At 39.0% G+C, this 23586-nt stretch overlaps 1 long non-coding RNA gene across 2 annotated transcripts; it reads right to left on the reverse strand.

Annotated features, from left to right (window-relative positions):
* Positions 1-1076: 1076 nt before the first annotated feature.
* Positions 1077-22655, reverse strand: LOC118880106. 2 transcript variants are annotated; one of them, XR_005016217.1, is made up of 3 exons: positions 22523-22655; positions 17105-17207; positions 1077-2068 (listed from the first exon to the last, which is right to left on the reverse strand). It is a non-coding gene; the product is annotated as an uncharacterized LOC118880106 (long non-coding RNA). The 2 variants fall into 2 exon arrangements; XR_005016216.1 differs by having other exon boundaries at positions 17105-17212; positions 22523-22653.
* Positions 22656-23586: the final 931 nt, after the last annotated feature.

The following is a 23586-nucleotide window of genomic DNA, read 5'->3' on the forward strand; positions in this document are numbered from 1 at the left end:
TCCCCACCCCCAACCTCTGAAGACCACTGATCATTTTACTGTCTCCATAATTTCTCCTTTTCCAGAAATGTCATATAGTTGGAATTATACAGCATATAGCCTTTCAGATTGGCTTCTTTCACTTTGTAATATACATTAATTTTCTTCATTGTCTTTTCATGACCTGATAGCTCATTTCTTTTTAGTACTAATTAATATTCCATTGTCTTGATGTATTGCAATCTGTTTATCCATTCACTTACTGAAGGACATCTTGGTTGCTTCCAAGTTTTGGCGGTTATGAATAAAAATGCTATAAACATCCGTGTGCAGGTTTTTGTGTGGACAAATGTTTTCAGTTCCCTTGGATAGATACAAAGGGGTACCATTGCTGGATCAATTTTGTGTGGTAAAAGTATGTTTAATTTTGTAAGAAACTGCCAAACTGTCTTTAACATGGCTGCACCACTTCGCATTCCTGTTGTTCCTCATCCTTGTCAGGATTTGGTGGTGTCAGTGCCCTGGATTTTTGCCACTCTAATAGGTGTGCAGTGGTATCTCATTGTTATTTCAAGTTGTATTTCCCTGATAACATATGATGTGGAGCAAATTTTCATATGCTCATTTGCCATCTGTATATCATTGTTGGTGAGGACTCAAGTTCTTTGGCCCATTTTTTAGTTGGCTTGTTTGTTTTCTCATTGCCGAATTTCTAAGCGTTCTTCATATATTTTTGGATACCAGTCCTTTATCAGATATATATTTTCCAAATATTTTCTCCCAAGGGAGTAGCATTTTTGTTTGTGTGTGTTTTTAGGATACACTGTCGAGTTATAAATGAATGTATATACATTCTGTATATTCATTTCTGTATATTCCTTTCATTTAATACGATAATGTAGGTATTTCCTAGTTTATGTTTGTATTAGTTTGCTAGGGCTGCTGTAACAAAATATCACAAACTGAGTGACTTAAACAACAGAAATTTACTATTTCATTGTTCACAAGATGTCAGCAAGGTGGTTTTTTCTGATGGAAGGATCTCTTCCAGTCCTCTTTCCTTGACTTATAGATGACTGTCTTTTCCCTATGCCTCTTCACATTATCTTCCCTTTATATGTGTCCTAATTTCCCCTTTTTATAAGGATACCAGTCATATTAGATTAGGGTCCATCATAATAACCTCATCTTAACTAATGGCATATGCAATGACCCTGTTTCCAAATAAGGTCACATTCTGAGGTACTGGGGGGCAGGACCTCAACATATGAATATGGGGGGAACACAATTCAATCATAACAATGTTGAAGTCATTTATTCAACTCTTTCAAGCCAATGAAAAAGGACAATTACACCCTCTGTGTTTTCATGCCCTGTTAGTTATATATAACTCCACTTACGTCCAGGTGTCTGCTTAGATGTTGGTTACCAGGAAAGGTAACAAACCTTCCCTGGTTCTGTTACCCCCACCTGGATTGGTATTAGGTGTGTTTCTCATATAAAGCCTCTTTACCCTGATTAGCTAACTCCAGTTGACTGGCAAGTTTTCCTCCCTGGATGATAAATTCTTTCTATTCAGGGACTGTTTATTCCCAGTGGCTAGAATTATGCCTCCCATGTGGAGGGAACAAAATAAATATTTGTTGAATAAAAAATAACAGGATTAAGTATTGAGAAATTAATTTGTCCCTACAAGACCACACACTTCAGTAGTCATTCTTGTCTTGACTTGGCCATGCCCCATCTCTCTGTCTGGAATGCCCCCTCACCAGCTAGCTCATCCTCCTTTATCAAGAATCAGTTTAAATCTTCCTTTCAGAGATCTTCTCCTGGCCATCTAATTTAAAGCAGATCCCACGGTCCCCATTATTTTCTCTGCCAGACCCTTCTTTGTTTCCTTCTTAGCAGTTATTACAAACTAACATTGTATTTTACTTATTTTTGATTTTTGTCTCTTTGTCTATTGTCCCCATTAGAATATGCCCTTCATTAGGGCAGGGCCCCAACAGTCTTGTTCATCATCATATCCTCAGAATCCAGCAGTGTCCAGCACACAGATTTTGTCCCTTTCCCGACTGCTGTGGTTTTCCTGGGGGGAAAAAATAAGTATATAATGATTAGATTGTTTCTCTCCTCCTTTTAGGAAAAATTAACAGGCTTTTGTATTCTGAGTTTGGAATTCCTTGCCCAAAAATCTGTTATAGAGTTCAAAAAATTTATTTCAAGCAGAAAAAAGAGAGAGATAAAGAGAAGAAAAAGAAGGAAGAAGGAGAGGAAATATGGCCAAGCTCCTGGAATAATGCTCCCATTTAGCATAATAGGTAAAGTCATTTAGCCATTTAGTCATTTAGTCAGAATTTAAATGGTAGGTCTGCCTCTTACACTTGTGTACTTTGAGTTAAAACACTTCTCTGCAAATAAGTTGTTTAATCTGTGAAGTTTGCTGTCAACTGGATTAAATAAAAAAATAATTTTTTTTTCAGCCTAGGTACATGTTTTGTGAATTTGGAAATATTCGAAATTGAATTTCCATTGATTTCACACAAGGCAGACAATTTGTTAGGGTATAATATTCTTGGTCACATTTTAGCTTATTTTCCGTTAAACTTATTTTGTTTCATTTTCTGCTAATTCTTATATTTCTGCCTGTACTCTTTTAGGATGCATTTTGTTCCTGAAGTAGAATAATTCTGCCAATATATTTCTAGGTGTGGGTCTTTTAAAATTTATTTCACCTAGAACAGAGGCAGTTCCATAAATCTTTACCCATTGTAATTTTTGTGGGTATGTCTTTTTCCCTTTTCAAAATTTAATTTTTTATTTATAACAAGAAAGTATGTACATTCAAATATACTGGCTAAAAATATAATAGTTTATTCCCTTTCTCCTCCCAAATCCCAATTCTTACTCCTTAAAAGTAACTACATTCAACTTTTAAAACCATTTCTTCTGCTATTTGCCACTGCATTGCTAAATAATGTACTTATACAGAAATTATTTTCCAAATTTAGACTATTATTTATTGACTTTCTGCCATAGAAAATATGTGTTTACCTCTTACATCCCCCCCACCATCCACAATTCTCTACCTCCCAGCCAACTTCCTTCATAAACTTTGACTAAATTAATGTTCGATTCCACATTATTATGACTACCAACGAGCTCAGACATACCAAGTAGTAGCTCAGTTCCATTTATATCTCACAGGCATCCTTCCTGAATACCTCCATCCTGCCCCACGCTGGCCTTGCAGAGTTTTAGGTCTTCAGCACAGCTGATATCCTGAGACTTCTCTTCAATATTATCATGGGAATTTCCTTTGTCAGTTTCATCTCTTTTGTATGTCTGTTTTTTTTTTCTGTAAACTTGATAACCCAGTAGCAATGAGCACACCCAGTGCCTAGATCTTGATTTCTAAATTTCTAATAAAAAGATCCAGAAATCCTAGAAAACTGATTGATTGCAGGTCTGGGCAGGAAAAATTCAAGATGAGCATAGATGTCAATGTCAGATGTCAGATCTCAAGATGCTGAAAATAAGGAAATGTTTAGAAAAGAAAAAGGGACGGTGGCAGGTCAAAGCAGCATAGGAGCCAACCTGAAAGAGCCCCCAAAGGCCAACCTTAGAACAGCCCAAGCAATGAAATAATTATACATTATTGGACTACAACCCAAAGAATAAAATAAATATTACAAGCCCATACTGATATAAATAACTGGGCAAATACATAAATGGGGGTAAATAGACAATTCTTGTTTTACAGATGAAGTCCTATTAATAAATGTGGAGGGAAAGAAGGAAATAGAAAATCACCTCTCAATGATCACAATAGTAACTGCCACAGGCAAGATCCACCCATGGAGGCTAAAATGTGTGGATGAAAGTTTTTATAAAAAAGAAAAATTATGACTTTATAATAAAGAGTCCTAGCAGAGACCACCTTAATCACACAACAACCAAGATTAACATCATCAATAATATATATAGGCTCCATGTAGCTTTTTGATACAATGTACTGAGAAAGGAATATCACCTCTGGTATCCTTCAAAAAATGCAGAACCTGTCTGATCATGAGAAAATAGCAGATAAACTTAAACTGAGGAACATTTAAAATATAGTTGACAGGTATTCCTCAAAATGTCAAGGCAATGAAAGAGGAAGGAAGACTGAGCAACTGTTACAGATTGGAGGAATCAGGTGGTAAGACAACTAAATGAAACATTGTTTCTTAAATTGGATCCTGGAACAGAAAAGGGACACTAGTAAAGAAACTGGTGGAAACCACCCCCATGAATTCTGTAATCTAGTTAATGTTATTGTACCAAGATAAAGTTCTTAGTTTTGATAATGGTTCTATAGTTATGTTAGATGTTAATATAAGGGAAAGCTAGGTACAGGATATATGAGAACTCTCTGTATTATCTGCATAACACTTGTAAATACAAAGTGCATAACAGTTTATAAATTTGTCTAACAATAAAAGATTTCAAAAATCAACCACCAAGCCAATAAACATAGACAAAAATGTCTTGCATTATTTGAATTGTTAGTACTCAAGTAAAATGGTCAAGACATTTTGATGTCTTTATCAAATATCATAGATGATCCAAAAAAGTAAGTACAGGGCTTCCCTGGTGGCGCAGTGGTTGAGAATCTGCCTGCCAATGCAGGGAACACAGGTTCGAGACGTGGTCTGGGAAGATCCCACATGCCGCGGAGCAACTGCGCCCGTGAGCCACAACTACTGAGCCTGCGCGTCTGGAGCCTGTGCTCCGCAACAGGAGAGGCTGCGATAGTGAGAGGCCCGCGCACCTCGATGAAGAGTGGCCCCCGCTTGCCACAACTAGAGAAAGCCCTCAAACAGCATCCTGATATAAGGTTGCAGAGTTTCTGCTTTTGTTTTCATTTTTTTTACCTCTTCATTTGTATGAGAGAGAACATTTTAATAAAAATCATTTGACTTCTTTTTATTTTACTGAGGATATTAAATATTAAACTTTAGTTTTAGCTTACTAACTTAAGTGGAATCGCATTAATAAATAGAGTCAAACAATATTCTTAGGACATTTATTTAATGTAATCATTCTAATAAAGTAGCAGCTGGATTTGTTGAGAGAATTTCCTTTGAAATGATGCCTCCTAAGCTAGAAGTCTATTAAAAACAATATAACAATATGTTATAAATCCCCAATTACCCTCCATGCATAACATGGAGTTGTTCTTACTCAGGTTTTGCTTACAATTAACGCCAGTGTGTTTTAAATATTATAAAATTAAGATGACATTTTCTGAACAATAATTTATTCAGGACTTACTGTCACTCCAAACCTGTGTGATGGGGATATGGAAGGCAAATGGCAAGAGGCTCTCTGTGTGAGCAGGAGGCAAGATGCTCTCTTTGTGTCTGTGTTAAGTCAACCAGGAACCATGCAGATCTGGGAGAGAAACAGATCTGGGTGAGGCTGAGAGATCTCAAGTGGAACATAAGATGTGTCCCATGCATTGCATTTATCTCTCCCAGTAGCATTTGGGGTCTCTAAGAGTAAAGAACCATTTGTATGTGTCTTTACATTTCTGGTACTTCATACCTCATAGTGAGGCGTCCAAAATGGTCCTTGAGTAGATTAGTTTCGAACTGAAATAATTTGACTAGAATTACTTTGTGTGACATCAGGAAAACAGAGAACTGTCTGAAACTGTTGAACAGGGGACCAATATCAGATTTGCATTTAGAAAGGTACAAGTTTAGAAGTTCTTGCACTTGTTCATCCTAATGAAGAGAGATCACAAATAAAGCAGTAGCAACAGGAGACGAGAATAGGAGGAAAGGGAAGAGTCAAAGATGATTCTTGCATTGTTTTGGCTTATGTATTACTTACTGGGAGAGTACAGGGACATGAGCTGATTCAGGTGTGGAAGATGTTATAGTCAGTCTATCCAGGTCATATCCTAAGTAGGAAGTCAAAAATTGCATTTGGAATTTAGGACTGAACTCTTAAGTGGAAAGATAGATGTAGGAACCATTTACATTAAAACTGAAGCAGTTTGAAGACCCTGAAATGGATGAGCTCAATCAGAGAAAGTGTACCGAATGAGAGAAAAAGAAAATACAAAAGGGAACAGAGAATATATAGAGTCAAAAATTTGGACAAAAAATCAGGGAAATGTGAATCTGAGGAGCATTCTGGTAGGAATAAAGGAAAGATGTCTTCCCCAGGGAAGAGAGAGTTTTAAGGTTCAGTAGTGGTCACTAAGTTGTCAGGATTCCTGGCTCCAGACAAGAGAAATGAACACGAGTTAACATCACAGAAAAGGAATTTAATGAAGCGATAAGAGATACATCACAGAATCAACACAAAAGCTGATGAACCAGGCTCAGAAAAGTGGGAGGAGCCAAGGAGACTTCACCATAAGAAAACACAGTGAAGGCCCTGTCACAGGACGCTTCTACCTAGGATGCCACCTGCAGTGACAGGACATGACATTGCCGCCCTCATAGGGTTAGCCCCTGATACAGCCAGGAATATCTTCTTAGCCTTTGCTTCCCTTGCTCAAATATCAAATCCCTGGGAGAGAGGATCTAATCTCCTGGCTCAGGATGCCAGAAGGCAGGGAGACGGGATCCCTCCCTTTTGCTTTGCCTCCCATTAACACTCTGAACAGATGTATCCCCTACATCAAGAAGAATAACAGCTATTTCCAATAAAACTCTTATAATGTTCTAGGTCCTGTTCTGAGCACTTTATAGACATCAGCTTATCCTCGCAACCACCCAATGTGCTAAGTATTATTATTTTCCATTTTAATTGAGGTTAAGCTGAGAAATCCAGGAGCCAAATGACTCCCCAGATGCTACACTACTAGAAAGTGGCAGAGCAAAGATCAAAAGCCAGGCAGTCAGTCGGTTACAGATCTCTTTGGGGGCAGGGTCTCACATGCTGACCTGCACATCTAGGTAACAATAGGTTTGTTGATCAATGAAGCAAGAACAAATGTTGAATTCTTAGATTTAGATAATGATGCAGAGTGTCTTCTGAGATACAAGGAAAGGAGGAGAGAATGGATAAAGATGCCATAGAGGATGGTTCTGAGGTATTCCTTGTCTTGATTTAAATTTCTGCTCAGAATAAGCAAAGACATCGCTCCAAAAACAGTGAGCTAGCAACGGAAGTCAGTGGCAAATGGTAAGCCTTTGCAATAACCACCGTGTAGAAAAATAGTAGAGTTACTCTAGCTAAAGCTTGGGAACATGAATAAGGTATGGGTCCTAATCTTCCTTTCTTGGTAATTATGCTTGAACAGTTCACCTGAGATGAAGAGACCATAAATTCAAGTTTGAAGTTTATTGGTTAGGACCAGCAGAAACCTAAGGGTCAAAAGGTAAGAGAGTAAATGAAGTGATGAACAGTAGTACCTAAGCTGGCATCGTTATTATAATTACCATCATAGTCATAACAGCTATCATTTATTGACTGGTTTCTATGTATCAGACACTGTTAAATGCTCTATGTGCATTATCTCAACCATACTCATAGCAACTTTATAAAGTTGGTACTGTTATTATCCCATTTTATAGACAAGAAAACTGAGGCCTAGAGAGTTTAAGGTCACAGAGCTAGCAAGTGGTAGAGACAGGATTTGAACCTACTTGAAACCAGTAGAGCACTGTGAATGGGACAAAATGTAAGAATCAAAGATTAGGAGTTGGAAAGCTGGTAAAATAAAAGAAAGTGAGAGGATTGAATTCCTGAAGATTGGTTATGGTCAGAGAACAGAATGTTTGAGTTTACTATCTTACCCCTCAAGTGGTTCTGAGTGACAAGCTTCAAGGTTCATTATGGGAGTACTAAATACACATGGTGCCCCTGTATGCACAATACGAAGCACAATCTTGAACAATGGAGGAGGCAAACCAGTGGATAAGTAATTCTCTCTTTCATTCTCTGGCCAGAAAGTTCTGGGGGATGTTTCATAAGGCTTCTCAGATGTTGACATGGGACTGAGCACAAGTCACCTATGGTGGTAACCAACTAAGTAATGTACCCGTGTATTGGCTCTTCCCTCCCCCATTTTTCTCTCCTCTGCCCTTTACTTTGTCTCCCTGGAGTTGCTTCCCAAATAAACAACATGCACTCAAGGATCTACGTTACCTCAGGCTCTGCTTCTGGGACAACCCAAGCCAAGACAATCGGAAGTAGCCTTAGAAGGCAAAACTTTAAGATGAATGTTCCTTCCTGGGAACAAGCATTCTCTTTCAAAATCTACCCATTCTCTTCTCATTGCCTGCAGACCTATAATCAAAGTTGGGTCTGGTGTTAGAGTTCTTCAAAGAATCAGAACCAACAGAAAAAATATGTACCCAATAATGCGTGTGTGTGTCTCTGCAGATTGGAAGAGAAAAACAGATTTATTTTAAGGAATTGGCCCAGGTGATTGTGGAGTCTGCCAATTTTGAAATCTATAGAGCAGGCCAGCAAACTGCAAATTTAGGTAAGGGTTCATGTTATCTTGAGTCCAAATTCTGCAGAAGAACAGTCTAGAAACTCAGGCAGGGTTTTTTATGTTGCAGTCTTGAGGAGAATTCCTTCCATTTCAGGGAAATTTTGTCTTTGCTCTTAAGGTCTTCAATTGACCAGATGAGGTTCACCCATATTGTGGAGGGTAATGTGCTTTGCTTAAAGTCTACTGACAATATTGTTATTATTGGTTCCATCTTATCATCTGAACAGTGTCGGTCTATTTGCAATAAATACTCAGCCTTTCAGCTTCCTTTCTCCTTTCCCTGTTGCTTATAAGATTTCTCCATTTAGTAAGCAGTGTCCTTTATAGAGACTCGAAGAGGTGAAGAAGATGAATATTTCTGTGGGATTGTGTTGTGGTCCGTAAAGGGTCAATAGTGAGTTTTCTGATCTGAGAAACACACTTTATATCCCCCAGGGCCTCTGCTGCAGAACGCAGTATTTTAGTTGGAGTTTCCAAAGTCTGTCAACATTTGCATGAACAGTTGATGCCTTGAAAATATTCATTCTTCCAATTTAGTCATGAGCTATGACTCTCAATTTATTATTTTATATTTATCAGTAAAGTTGTGCATTTTTTCATATAGATTATGCAGATATCTTATTCAAGTCATTCCGAACCATTTTATATTGTATTCTTGTTGTTGGTAGTAAGTTCTCTTTCCACAAATCTACTGCACGTGTTTGTTTGGCTTGAGCTCTGAGTAAGGGCACTTGGGGAAGGGCGAGTGGGAGGTGAAATCTGCCCATGGTCTCCTCACATCAATTGTGTGCCCTGGGGTGAAGCTGCATCTGCCAGAAGGAAGAGTTCCTTTATCTATTTCACACACAGGTACCTCCTGGACCCCATGTCCTGTGTGTGTGTGTGTGTGTGTGTGTGTGTGTGTGTGTGTGTGTGTGTGTGTGAGAGAGAGAGAGAGAGATTTTATCCATTTGTATCCAAAATATGTTGATTTACATATTCCTTTTTCTTTGCATTCATTTTAACAAACGTATTTTTAATTATTCTTTTTCTACTATCCACTGGGACAGAAATACTAGCTGGTGCTGCTTAGTTTCTGGGCATCCATTTTGACTTATCAAGACTCTGTATTTATAGTTCACAACACCTTAAGGGTAAACTCAAACCGTTATAAACAAGGTAAAAGAATTTATAAGAATGACTAAACCTGTATTCTATAGTCGGAACTGTAGTCAGCTTACTATAAATATTTCTATAAAATAAATTATAAAGATGTGTTTCACAGAGGTTCCTGTGAAGCACCAATACACAACTCTCTATTGGTTGTTTACTAATTTCATGCACAGTAATGTATTGATTAAAATGTTATGTGCAAACAGCAACAATTTTTCTCCATTCTTTTCCAATTCCTTGTGATTTTCTATCTCTTTTTCTGTTGTAGGTCTTATTATACTTGTCAGAATAATGTTAAGTAATAGTGAGGAAAAAGCATTTTTCTTTCATTTCTGAATTCCATTGGAACAGCCTTTTTTTTTTAAGATTTTTTTTGATGTAGACCATTTTTAAAGTCTTTACTGAATTTGTTACAACATTGTTTCTTTTTCATGTTTTGGTTTTTTGGCCACGAGGCACATGGGATCTTAGCTCCCCCACCAGGGATCGAACCCGCCCCCCTTGCATTGGAAGGCGAAGTCTTAACCACTGGACCGCCAGGGAAGTCCCAGAACAACCCCATTTTACCCTTAAGTATTTTCTACTCTACCTCTACCTGCTTTAACTGGAGCTGGCCATCCAACATATCATGCCACCGTGAGCAGCAAAACCGAGCCAGGAGCCAGGAGCAAAAGCCCTGTCTCTGGCACTCCCAGGGCATCTCACACCACTGGCAGGTCATCCCATTGAACTTTTGACTTTGTGGCTCTCATGCATCACCCAGCTTTCACCCTTCCATCTTCAAAGTCAACCAGGGCTTTAGGGTATTGTGGTTAAGAGCGTTGTACTGCGCTCTAGATCAGGGGACCTTTTCACACAGCCTGGTTCTGCTGTTTACTAGATGTATGGTCTTGCAAGTGAATTAGCCTGCCTGTGCCTCAGTTTTCTTGTCTATATAAAAGGCATAATAATAGTCCCAATCTGAGAGGTTCTTGTGAGGCTTAAGTGATAATATGTGTAGAGTACGTAATCAGTGTGAGACATAATATATGCTCAATATATGTATACATAATGTATATACAATATACATATACAATATGTATATACAATATGCATATATACAATAATATGCATACATATACATATATAACATGTATATACAATACACATATATACTATAATATATACACAATAACATATATATGTGAGTATATATATATATATATATATATATATATATATATATATATACACATATAATTTATTAAATTAGGAAGGAAGAAGGTGGTCCTGGCCACTCTGGAGTCAGGGCAACTCTGTCCTGCTCCTCTGTACCATTCAGCTTTGCTATAGCCTGTCATTGCTTTCCTGCTCTTCACCACGTGGAGTTGCCTGACCATCCTTTCTGTGAGTGAGTGTCCAGTCCACCACATGGTCCTTTACAGTCCCAGCCCTTTATTGACCAGGTTTGGAGAGATGAGGGAGTGGGTGGGAGAAATTAGGAAGCAAAAACAAGAAAACAAAACAAAACGTTATAATATTAAAAAACGCTTCTTCTTAAAATCCCGTGATTTACCCAAACACATGATAGGAATTTCAGAGTAGCTTCTGTCATTCTCCAGCTCTGACCTATGTTGTCTGGTTTGAATTCCCTCCCTTTTCTCTACTTCCTGTTCTTTCCTTTTCTATTTTCTGCTCTGATCTCTTCTCAATTCTCCTTTAAATTCAAGTTTATTTCTAACGTAGAGTGGTTTATCCATTGTTTCCTTATCTCTTGGCTTTAAGTCTTTGTTTTAAGTCCTCACCTTATGTCAACAAGCTTATCAAAGTATTTCCTTGAAGAAGGGCATTCTTCTCCTAAGGCAAAGGTCTGGTGTCAGATGCCAAGATAATCTCTTCACGATAGTCAACCACCACTAGTGACCCTGATCAGGCAATAAGACAAATATGAGCTTGCCTGTTAGGCTGGGAGAACTTAGTTAATGTTAAGGCAATGTATTTATCTTCCTCAGTTAAAAATATTACAAAAATGTTGTTAGGAATAGCTGCCAAATTCTGTCAAACGGCTTTCTGTGTATCTTGTGAAACAATTCTTTATTACTGCTTTACACATCGATAGGAGAGACTCAGCTTCATTCACAAGTATCTCACTTCTTATTTTCACAGTTCTCCCATGCCTTCTTTAAGTTGGTTACTATGGATTTATTTATGTTTATAGAGAGAATGTTTATTTATTTATTTATGTTTATAGAGAGAAGCCAATGGTTCCTGAAGAATACTCTTCTTTTCCTTAATCCAAGACTCAAAAGCTTACTCAAGTTTCACACCAAGTATTTAGGCCCAGATAACTTGTCCACTGGCTTAAACACAACAAATAATAAGTAACATTTATACAACTTTGACATTTTCTTCATGCTCTTCTAAGTTTATATATATATATTATACATAAATATATATAACATATTATTAAATATATATATTATATATGTATAAATCTTATGACATAGATGTTACTATTATCTCCTTTTTAAAGATAACAAACTTAAGGCTTTATAAAGTAACTGTCTCAGGGCACATAGCAAGTACATGACAGAGGCAGGATTTGAATCCAGGTATCCTGGCTTCAACCATTACACTAAACTTCTCTAATAAATAGAGGAGCTGTTGATGAGGAATATATTTCAAGAGTACCCTATTATGGTGAAAGCACGTCCTTTGAAAGGGACTCATTGTAAACTTATATCAGTTATCATCCTAGGAAAATGAAGAGAAATCTGAAGGGCATATGGGGTGGAGAGTGGATTTGGGGGAGGAACTGATAGAAAAGGAAGTGAAATGGCAGAAAATAAAATGTGATAATTTTGGTTCTATCCATGCCTATCTCCACCCTGGCTGGACCAGGCTGTAAGAAACATTCTATTGCTACCTTTGCCACACCTGTCTTAAATTTCCAGCCTTTGTTCTAGTCGCTGATAACCTGAAGGAGTGTTCTCAAAGTGGCATGTGTACTACGAGCATTGGGAAACACCCAGGTGCTTGGTAAACCTGATATTCCTGATCTCATTCCAGATCAGATGAAATCTGTCCTGGGATGGGGGAAGGAGAGGGATCAAGGAAAATGCATGTTTAGCAAGAACCACAGGCAGTATTTAAAGCTATAGTTTGCAAATCTCTGCTTTACAACTTTTCTGCACGTGAATTTTTTGTGTTGTCCTGCAGTACTGAAATAACTGCAAAGTGATTCTCTTTACTTAGATTCTGCAGTCCTGGGTACCAGAACCCCAGCATAAACAATGAGTTTGTTCACCTTAGAGCTCAAGTTTTCCTTTGATATAACAAATAAACAGATTGGAAAATGCAAAAAAAATCTCTTTTCCTGTGAAAGAGAGCTAAAGTTATACCTCAAAAAGATTGGTATAACTAACCTAGCCCTAATAAATCTATAGGCAAAGAACTTTACAAAATCAAAAATCCAGGACTTCCCTGGTGGTGCAGTGGTTAAGAATCCACCTGCCAGTTCAGGGGACATGGGTTTGATCCCTGGTCCGGGAAGATCCCACATGTTGCAGAGCAACTAAGCCTGTGCGCCACAACTACTGAGCCCCCGTGCCACAACTACTGAAGCCCGTGTGCCACAACTACTGAAGCCCGCACGCCTAGAGCCCGTGTTCCGCAACGAGAGAAGCCACCACAATGAGAAGCCCGCACACCGCAACAAAGAGTAGCCCCGCTCGCCGCAACTAGAGAAAGCCTGCGTGCAGCAGCGAAGACCCAATACAGCCAAAAATAAATAAAATATAAATAAATTTATTTTAAAAAATCCATTAGTGTCCTCTTACAATATCTTTTGCAAGTATTTGTAGGTGCTCTAAAGTACCTTTTGTCACTTATGTAAGAAACGATTGTGCAAAGCGTCTCACTATACATCCTTGGAAGCAAGTATTTTGGTTTTGAAGTAGGCTTTGTGTATTAAAATATGTTTTCAGGGCTTCCCTGGTGGTACAGTGGTTAAGAATCCGCCTGTCAGTGCAGAGGACACAGGTTCGAGCCCTTGTCCGGGAAGATCCCACGTGGCGTGGAGCAACTAAGCCCGTGCACCACAACTACTGAGCCTGCGCTCTAGAGCCCTCAACGCACAGCTACTGAGCCCTTGTGCCACAACTACAGAAGCCCACGCACCTAGAGCCCATGCTCCACAACAAGAGAAGCCACCGCAATGAGAAGCCCGTGCACCGCAACGAAGAGTAGCCCCCGCTAGCCACAACTAGAGAAAGCCTTCATGCAGCAACAAAGACCCAATGCAGCCATAAATAAATAAATTAATTAATTAAAAGAAAAACTCTAAAAAATATATATATATATTTTCAAATGCCAAGCAATAGAAAATGTTCATAAACATAAATGTCTATTGCTATATTAAGCAATATATTATAATTTTACCACTTAACCTAGTACCAGGACCCCTCAGATCATCCTAAATATAACTGAGCCAAAGAATGATGCTCCAAATCTGTAAATTAATGGGAACTAAGAAAAAGAGATAAATTGAACAGTCAAATCATTTTCCCACATTGAGTTTTATAATTTTATATCTTTAAATTGCATAATAATAGAATATAGTCAGCTTCAACTTCCTTGTTTTTTAGTTTAACATAGGGTGACAATTAGCATTCCTTTTAAGACTTGCAAGTTTTGAAAGAGAGTAAAGTAAACTGGACAAGTTTCTATTAATTTGGCTTATCCAATCTGGAATCATTTGGGATAATGCTGACAACTTTAGTCTCCTTCTGTTTGGTAGTTGGCTCTTCCAAGGCATATAATTGAACAAGTTTCTACTTGTATTATTAGTACTTATCCCAATTCAAAATATGATTCAGTCTCTCTGTGCATGTAGAACAAATTTTAGTTTCTTGTTAAGTAATGATCACACAGAGCATTTCTCATTATGAATTGACTAAACATTTGCTGATCCAAAATAATGATACTCATTAAAAGATGCTACCAGGTGGATATTTGAGGCTCATTGCTTCATATGGTGTTCATGTTGAGAGAGTGTCACTTAGAACCCTCAAGGATACAATCCCAGGGTCTGTTGATTATAATAATATCTTATACTATCAAATCATCTTTCATCAGGGATCTCAAAGGGATTCTATAAATACTAATTTCACCTTTCCCTGAGATGTATTGGGATAGCAATTGCACAGGACAGAGAAAAGAGCTGGGAAACAGCTCCAACCAGTTCAACCCTTGGGAAACCCAGTGAAAGAGAGGCCAAAAGTGAGCTGTCCCATCCGTCTCACACACAATGCCAGGTAGGACTGAGCTCCACCCCAACCATTGTTCTGGGAGAGTTAGAGAAGTCCTCTTTTGTTTGGAATTTTGTCAGGAACTCAAGTAGATTTAGGTGAAAATGTATCCCTTACAAAAACAACAAAAAAACTTAACTTCTTGAGTGGATGTTGATATAAGAAGATATTTTCTCATAGTGTGCATGGAGATGGTCCCATGAGAGTTAGAAACAAAAGCTGCAATTACTACGATCAAGTCCCTAAGCTACAGCACCCCTAGGTAGGACCTCCTGGTAGCCTAGAAGTGACTTTAAGTTATGGTGACCGGAAGTCCAGGTTTGCCCAGACAGTCCTAGTTTGTACCCTTTGTTAGGCCATAATTATAACATTGATCTCTGTCAATCTCAAAAGTGTTCTGGATTGTGTAAGAACATATATGATCTCTAAGATCACTTTGACCTCAGTGCATAATTCTATACATAAAGATCTTTCTTTAGAAGAAGGGAAATAGAAAGCCACAATGAGTAAAGAGAGAATGTTCAGCTTTGCTTACCTTCTCTAACCCTTAAGTTTCTCATAAGGAATATGGATAATATCATCTACTCTACTGTGTTGTTATGAGGATTAAATGCAGTAATATAAGTAAAGTACACCCCTCCTCCCACTTCTACACACCCCCCTCGAACGGCCTGGAACACATAAGTTCTCAAGAAGTTCAAGTCTCAGTCTGTTCATTTCCCTTTTCCCTTTATCACACCAAAAGAAAATTCTAAGATGGATTCTATTCTTCTAAAGAAATGTCAAAATTTAAAGCATCTTCTTCACCTTATCAAGTCCTCAGTGGCACAGGAATTTTCTTGCAATTTCAGGAAGCCTCAAGGTCCCTAACACTCCTTTTTTGGAGGAACACAAGATGAGAAGACAGGAGCTTGATAACGCCTGGCAAGGAATCAGATTGTATGACCTGCCTGCAGAGGACAGGGGCCCAACAACCAAATGGGACCAAAACTTTCAGTTCAGATTGATGTCAATTAAACATAAGAAAGAACCTTCTAATTACACTGTTTAGGATGGGATGAGTATCCCCATAGGCTACTGAGTTCCTTGCCACTAGTGAGGACAAGTATGGGTGGGTTAATCCTTTGATTGGGATATTATACAGGTTTCCACTTCCGAGAGGGGTTAGCCCAGTACTGGGAATGTCTTCTTCCTCTTTTTCTGTCTATACATGTCACTCATTTTGGTACTGCACAGTTCCTACCTTTTCCAACAAACAGTTCTAGCCTATATTTTTCTTTTTCTGAACTTCTAGTGAAAAGTATAATTTAGTCCTTGTTTACTGGTTGTGTTATGTATATTAATTCAAAGGAACCATGCCCGACACTCATTTTGACTCTTCCACCAACTGCTGTCTCAAATGCTGAGCACTTAGTGAATGTTCAACAGGTACTTTACTGACGAGAAACGCAGCCACATTCCTGCAGAGATTTTCCCCATGCCTGTCATAAACACAAAGTGACACTGCAATCAGCATCACCTGTGGCCATATGACATATCTTTCGTGTCTTCCCATGAGGCAAGAAACATGGCATTCAGCAAACTCTAAAAATGCATTGGCCCTTCGATTATGACTCAAACACTTGACTCTAGAGACTAAAACTACAAAAGGCTGTGTCAACAGGCTGATGGTGAATAAAAACACAATATACATAAACATGACTGTAAATATGACAAGTGAATCGTGATCAACTAATAAAAATAATAAAAAAGACTAAGGCATTACAAATAATGATAGTTATTGTTCAGAACATTAGACATCTTGGGATATTTTGTTGCTTGAAAGTTTAAAAATGTTTAATATGTTAGGTCAAACGTAAACCAGAACTAAGGTTATGGACAAAATGGGACATGAAAGTGACAGACTCTGGCAAGAACATCAATCATTTCAAATCACTTGACTGCCTTCCAGAAGAAGGGGGCCGAGAAGCAGGAGCTGTGAAAAGGCACTCCAGGGTTTTCCAGGGTTTAGTGGGGTGGGGAGGGGTAAGTTACCTGCTGGCTGTGAGACCCTCCTGGGATATAAGGGAGTGGGAGGAAAAGTGGCACTAAACCAGAAGTCTGAGTATGCCCAGATATTGATGCTGATGGGCCTATGCTTGGAACATCTCTGTAACCAGTCGAGTAGAGCTGGAACACTTACTCAGATGGCTTGTGAAATTCCCCCCTCAGAAGGAATTGGTGCTGTGAAGAAGAGTGTACTGCCCAGGTTCTTGACACGTATAATTCTGATTCAATTAAAGTTTCTGTGCTTTAGTTAAGTGGAAAAAAAAAATCACTTAGAAGATTTTGATAAAATGTTATTTATTATATTATAACTAACCCAATAGATAAAATATAGTTCAATTGAAGAAATGCACATCTAACATACTATCGGAACTTACAAATGTATGAATAATGAATTTAGATTACTTGCCAAACTTTTTCCAAAACCACTGGTATTTTGAAATGAAAATACAGTATTAAATTTAGTCTGTAGGAAATTGAGGTGTGTAGGTACTCGCATTTATGCCAAACACGAAATACATTTAGTAATAACTATTGAAATCTACTCTTGCGTCTAGTGTCCCTGTCTTGGCTTTTGTTGTTGTTGCTGTTTTAGCTTCCTATTTTTTCCAGAGAATAGCCAGCAGTGAAAAGTTATGTGAGAAGAGTCAGCAAGAAATTTGCCTCTGCCATCCCCTTTCCCCAACAAGTGCATTATATGAGAAAGTCAAACAAAGTGGATTTTCCCTAAATGGTGTATGAAATCTAAGGGCATTTTGAATTTTTATTGAATTAAAACTCTTTTGGTTGCAATTATATAAACCGAATCCAAACTGGGTTTTGAGGCCAAAAAGGAAAGCTTATCGATTCACAAGAAAATAAGAAGCGGGGTAGACAGGAGGGGTAGGAGACTCACAGGATGACAGGACAGGGACTTCAGCGCAGGCCTCTCTCTGCCTTGCTCTATTTCCAGTCCCTCCCTTTGCCTTCACTCTCTCTGCAGAAGATGGTCTTGTGCCTTCACCAGCAGAGGTGAGAGGGCTTTCTTCTTTTAACTGCCATTTTAATCAACCCCAAGAAGACCATGTGCAGATATTCTTGAGCCACGTGTCTACCCCTGTGGCTGGGTGAGAGGGATATTATGATTAGTATCTCCCTCTGCAAATACGGGCTTAAAAGGAAAAGAAGATGAATTTCCAGAGGAACAGAAGTACGGCTCCCAGGAAAATGGAAGAGTGTTAAGGGGAGAAGGCTATAGTTGTCCCCTACAACTATTGACTGTCCTTGGGGGCCAAGGTATCTGGCTCTGGCCTATTTGAATCATCAAAATGTGACACCATCAGAAACATCTTTCTTGGTCTTTTAATTCTGTAGCTCGTTTAAGTGATGAGCAGGGGCACAGTTAGGAAGAGAATGGAAAAGATCTTGGAAAACTGGGCTTTATAACATCCTATGTGATATGTTTCCTCTACACAGCAAGCTTGGCCTGTGATTTTGCCTGATGCCATTTAATCAATAACATGGCCTAAGGTGCTATGGTTTCTGGTTTTTGGTTTTGGGGTTTTTTGGGGTTTTGTTTTGTTTTGTTTTGATGTTATTCTTGGACACCAATCAACTATAGACATCCTTATACTACTATTTTTTAAGAATGTACCCTTCATTAATTCCTATTGGTTATTTATTCAGAATTTAGTCCAAACACTGTGTTCTCATTTTAAAATCTTCCAACATTCATTTTTGTCACAGAGTCTGTTGTAAATTCCTCTGTAAAAATTAAGTGGACATGCCTGTTAATCGAGCTCAGAGGTTCTCTTACATATGCCGTAAGTGAAATAGTGACAAGAAAGGTCCAGGGAAGAAAAGGCTTGAAACTGAAAATTATTTTCACCAAACTAAAATTTCACAATTGCATTCCTCAAGTAGCCAGATACTTTAGCTACTTTAGCCTACTTTCTGTTGAACCACCTTGGAAAGCAAACATGTGCCTATTCAACACCTACTATTTCTCAAACAGTGGCTCCATACTTATAATTTTAGAAACACCTGGAGAGTTTTTCATAATATACTAATGCCTGGACCAACCTTACCAGATTCTAAGTCAGCAGGTCTATGTTAGGTCCTTTAACTGTTTTATTTTGTTGCTTTGTTTTTCTGATTCAGAAGCACTGCCATCTGGGGAAACCAGAAATGTCAACTCAAATGTATAATTTTTCTGCAGATTTCATCAGCAATAATTTGCACAGTGTATTCATTTTATATAACTTGTGAAATAATGCTGTTCTTAAAAATCAGAGTATTAGTAGAGGAGACTGGATTTTTTTGTCCTGGCAAAAACCCAATCCTGTGTTGACAGTAGATAAGGCCTCTATTTTGCTCATCTATAAAATGAGATGTATAGATGAGATGACTCTTAAAGTTCCTCTAAGTCATAAATTTATTTAACCTATGTAATCCTACAGAATTAGATGTGAAAAAGAAACGTGAGTAGAAATGTTTATCACAATTTTTCTCAAAAGTATATAAGTCATATAAAACGCTAGAGAAAATGCAGAGCAAATCAAAAAGCCATAAATAAATGAGGTTAGTCCTTGAATTAAAAAAAAAAATCCATACTCATAGCTGAATCTATCACAAAGGCCAGCAATAAAGTTATATAATGATTTAAGCTGCCTTGGTCACCATTTTTGTATAATTTCCTTGCCAATCAAGAATAAGCACAGAGACATGTCTAGAAAGTAGTTGTCAGTATGATGAACTTAGTCAAAGAACAGTTTCCAGGGTGGGTGGGGTGAAACTTTTTTTTTTTTAGTGAGCTGTCATGTCTGTCTGATTAGGACGCTGTGAATCACTGTGTATTTGGCATACTCTCAAATGAAACATACATTTGCTTTGCTCCCTTTGGTCTCTCCCTCACTTATCATCCTGGGAAAAGATAAAATTCACAAACTACAGATGAAGATATTACTAGTCAAAAGAAACATCCCATTTTAGAAGTACATCTAACTTCCCCGAATCTTATATTGGTTGGATGTCTTCAACCTAAAAATATTACCTGTGATAAAAGCCTCTAAATATTTGCATTGCTCTTATGTTCTTAAATTGTACTGTAAGCATATTTACTTTTTGCTCCATTGGGAAATGGTTGTAAATTAAGTATTAAATAGTGAGTGCTAGAATTTCAGGTGGCAATGTTACAAACCATTTCTTTTTTATTTTTTTAATTTTTATTTATTCATTTTTGGCGGAGTTGGGTCTTCGTTGCTGCGTGTGAGCTTTTCTCTAGTTGTGGTGAGCAGGGGCTACTCTTAGCTGCGGTGAGTGGGCTTCTCATTGCAGTGGCTTCTCTTGTTGTGGAGCATGGGCTCTAGGTGTACGGGCTTCAGTAGTTGTGGCTCATGGGCTCAGTTGCTCTGCGGCATGTGGGGTCTTCCCGGACCAGGGATTGAACCTGTGTCCCCTGGATTGGCAGGCGGATTCTCAACCACTGTGCCACCTGGGAAGTCCCTCCTTCTTTATTTTTACCGTGAGATAGTTCCTTTCACTTTCCACAATATATTGTTTTTAAAATAGAAGTTCCCAATCAAGCCCTTTAATTCTAGAACGTAACTGTCATAACTTTTAAGCAGGAGCCATCTACTGTCTTGTTTAAGATGCTCATGTTTGTAAATTGGTGCAAAAACTCAGAACTTGTAGAAATAATTATAATCATTCAAAAACAAGAAATATAAAGATATTAACATGCATGCTTGTAGTCTTATGGCTGAATACAATTGGCTGGAAAGCTCTGCTCCTAAACTCCATTTTCCTCCTGAGAAGCTGGTTTCAGAAACTGTGGAAGTAAACTTCTCTGCATACTTCTACTCTTTTAACAAATATTTATGGAGAACCTACTCTGCTGTGTGCCAGGCATGGAGGTAGGCTAAGGGGATACAGTGGTGAACAGGGGAGCTGTGAGCCCTGCCCTCAGGGGGCAGGTGGTCGTTATCTTATGACGGTGGTCGGATAAGCAAACAGCACTGCAGGGTGTGTGGAAGGGGCCATGGCAGCAAAGGGGAGCAGGCATTGGGAGCGCCCCCCAGCTACTCCAACCTGGACTTTATGGAGGTGGTGGGCGGGAAGGCTCGGCTAGCGGGTGGGAACGACCTCCAAGCTACTCTCTGAAAGATGAGAATTACCAAGTGAAAGGAAAGTGGAGGAAACGGCAAGTGTGAAGATCTGCAGGAGAGACATGGAGACACTGAGAGAAGTCTGATCTGGGGTGAGTATAGAGTTTGAGGACAAGAGTACCAAGAGATAAAGAAGAGCCAGCTTTTGCAAACTTTTTCTAGAAATACTTTAAAATTTGGTTTTTTTCTAAGGACAATGGTTTCCAGTCAGTATAGCAACATAACAGGGGTAGGGGAGATATTACCAAGCCATTGATGTCCACTTTGATGTCAAATTTCTTAGACTAGATTATGCTCCCAGATAGGCAGAGGCTTCACAAAACTGCCTGGCATCATTCTATGTTGAACATCTTTGTTAGAAAATACGGATTATGCTCACTGCGGCCATTTCACAGATAAAAATGAAAAGCATCTCTGTAGGCAACTATCTGCTTTTCAAAACAATTACTGATGCAGCAAGAGAGGGTATATCACTTCAGTCCACCCCTACTTCTTCCCACAGTTGTCCATCTTTGGCAGTCTCTATTGTACAGCTGTCTCTTGAGGCACACCCCGCCTACCCCCATCCTTTACAAGTGAAGCAGGGAAATTGTTCTGGATGTTCAGATGCTCCAGGGTTGGAAGATCTATAAAAAGTTTCTTAAGCCGAAATGGCCACCTCCAACTCAGCCTCACCAACCCCCTTTCATGGCAGTGGAATATGTGATGCTTTTCACATTGCTCTGAGAAGTAAAGCTGAGTAAATGCGGGATGGCTGCCTTGATTCCTAGTTCACTGTGTCTTTACATTGTGTATGGAAAGGGCATCAGACTTGGAAGTCAAGAGACTTGAACTTTACTGCTAGCCTTGCTACCCAGCATTTCTGTGATTCCAGCTAATAGTGTAACCAACGGAGCCTCATTCCCTTCCTCTGTGAAACTGGAATCACACTCTTGCCTCAATGGCTTTGAAAGGATACGTGAAATAACTGATAAGAAAAAGCACCTAACGTAAAACTTAATAAGTAATAACAGCTGTCATTTGTTATGTACTGTTTCTGGCTATGCTACATATTTTATTTAATCCTCATAAGACCTCTTAATAGGAATTACTTTTCACTTTCTATGGGTGAGGAAAATAACGTCCAAAGGGGTTAAGCAGTAACATGCCTAAAGCCACGCAGCTATGTGGTGGAGCTGGGATTTGAACCTGGTTCTAGCTTATACCAAAGCCGTGCTCTTCACCCCAATGGTTCTCTCTCCTCTTCCTTCCTATTTCTTACATTCCAACCACATAGTGCTATAAATACTGAATAAAAACATTTTTATCACAAAAACCTAAATACATACTTACGTATGTATCATGCACATAATTTCATGAACAACACATTTTTGTAATATAATTAAATTCAAGTAATAATTCTGTCCCACCCTGATATAATTAATGTCTGTCCCATTCCCGATACCATCATCCATGTTCCACAGACTGCAATCCTGTTGTGGTTGCTCAAGCAAAATAGACTCAGCTGCTCCGGGCCTCTCACCCCACCAGCAGCATGAAGCCTTCTGGGCTGCCTCAGGTGAGTAATGAGTGATTAAAGCCCACAGAGAAATGAAGCAGGGCCCTGACAATAGAGCTGCCCTAGAAAGAGACACTCAAGCCAATTCCAGCAACTGCAAATGATTTATTGGGAGAGCCCCACCCCACCAGACCCAGCAATTTCCCATTTGTCCCTTTCCAATCCTGCCCCCCCCCATGTCTCCACCCTCCCGCCACCTGCCCTTCTCAGACACCTCCCTCTTTTTTATGGTGATTGCACCTCTGCAGCTCACACACCACACACCACACCCTGTCTACAGCACTAGCTCTGGCTCCAGCAGATCCTCTCTGCCCCAACCCTAACCCCCTCCCCCTCCCCCTCCCCCACACCTTAATGAAGCCTCCCATTAATGTGCCCTCCTTGACTCCTCCGCAGACAGTTCCCACCTAGATTCTTCAGCCTGCCTCCCTGCATTTCCCTTTTTGTTTTGGATCCTTTCCACATTACTTCAAATCACAGCAAACTGGATCAACTGAGTAAACCTCCTGGAAGACTCTTCCCAGAGATAGATCATCTTGCGAGCATGGACTGCTAGACTCTCAACTGGTCAGTCCAGCTCCCCGGGTCATGAGGCAATGCCTTGTGTAAATGCTGCCTGATGTCCATTCTAGTGCAGATAGACGACCATTTACCACTGACTAACAATTAAGATGGCACTTATTTCCTTACAGTAACCAACATAATAAGAATAAGAATAACTTCAAATTATTGGTCCAGAACTCGTTGTGTGGCAGATGCCTTTCATGTAGTTGCTCACTCAATCCTCATAACCATCCTGTTTAGGTAGGTATTATTACCCTATTACAGAGATGTGCAAAAGAAGACAGGAAGAAATGAAAGACATGTGTTTGTTATCATAAGGAATTAAGTACCAGAAACAGATGCAAACCCAAT

This window comes from Balaenoptera musculus, chromosome 14 (assembly GCF_009873245.2).
Source record: "Balaenoptera musculus isolate JJ_BM4_2016_0621 chromosome 14, mBalMus1.pri.v3, whole genome shotgun sequence".
NCBI classification, from domain to species: Eukaryota; Metazoa; Chordata; class Mammalia; order Artiodactyla; family Balaenopteridae; genus Balaenoptera; species Balaenoptera musculus.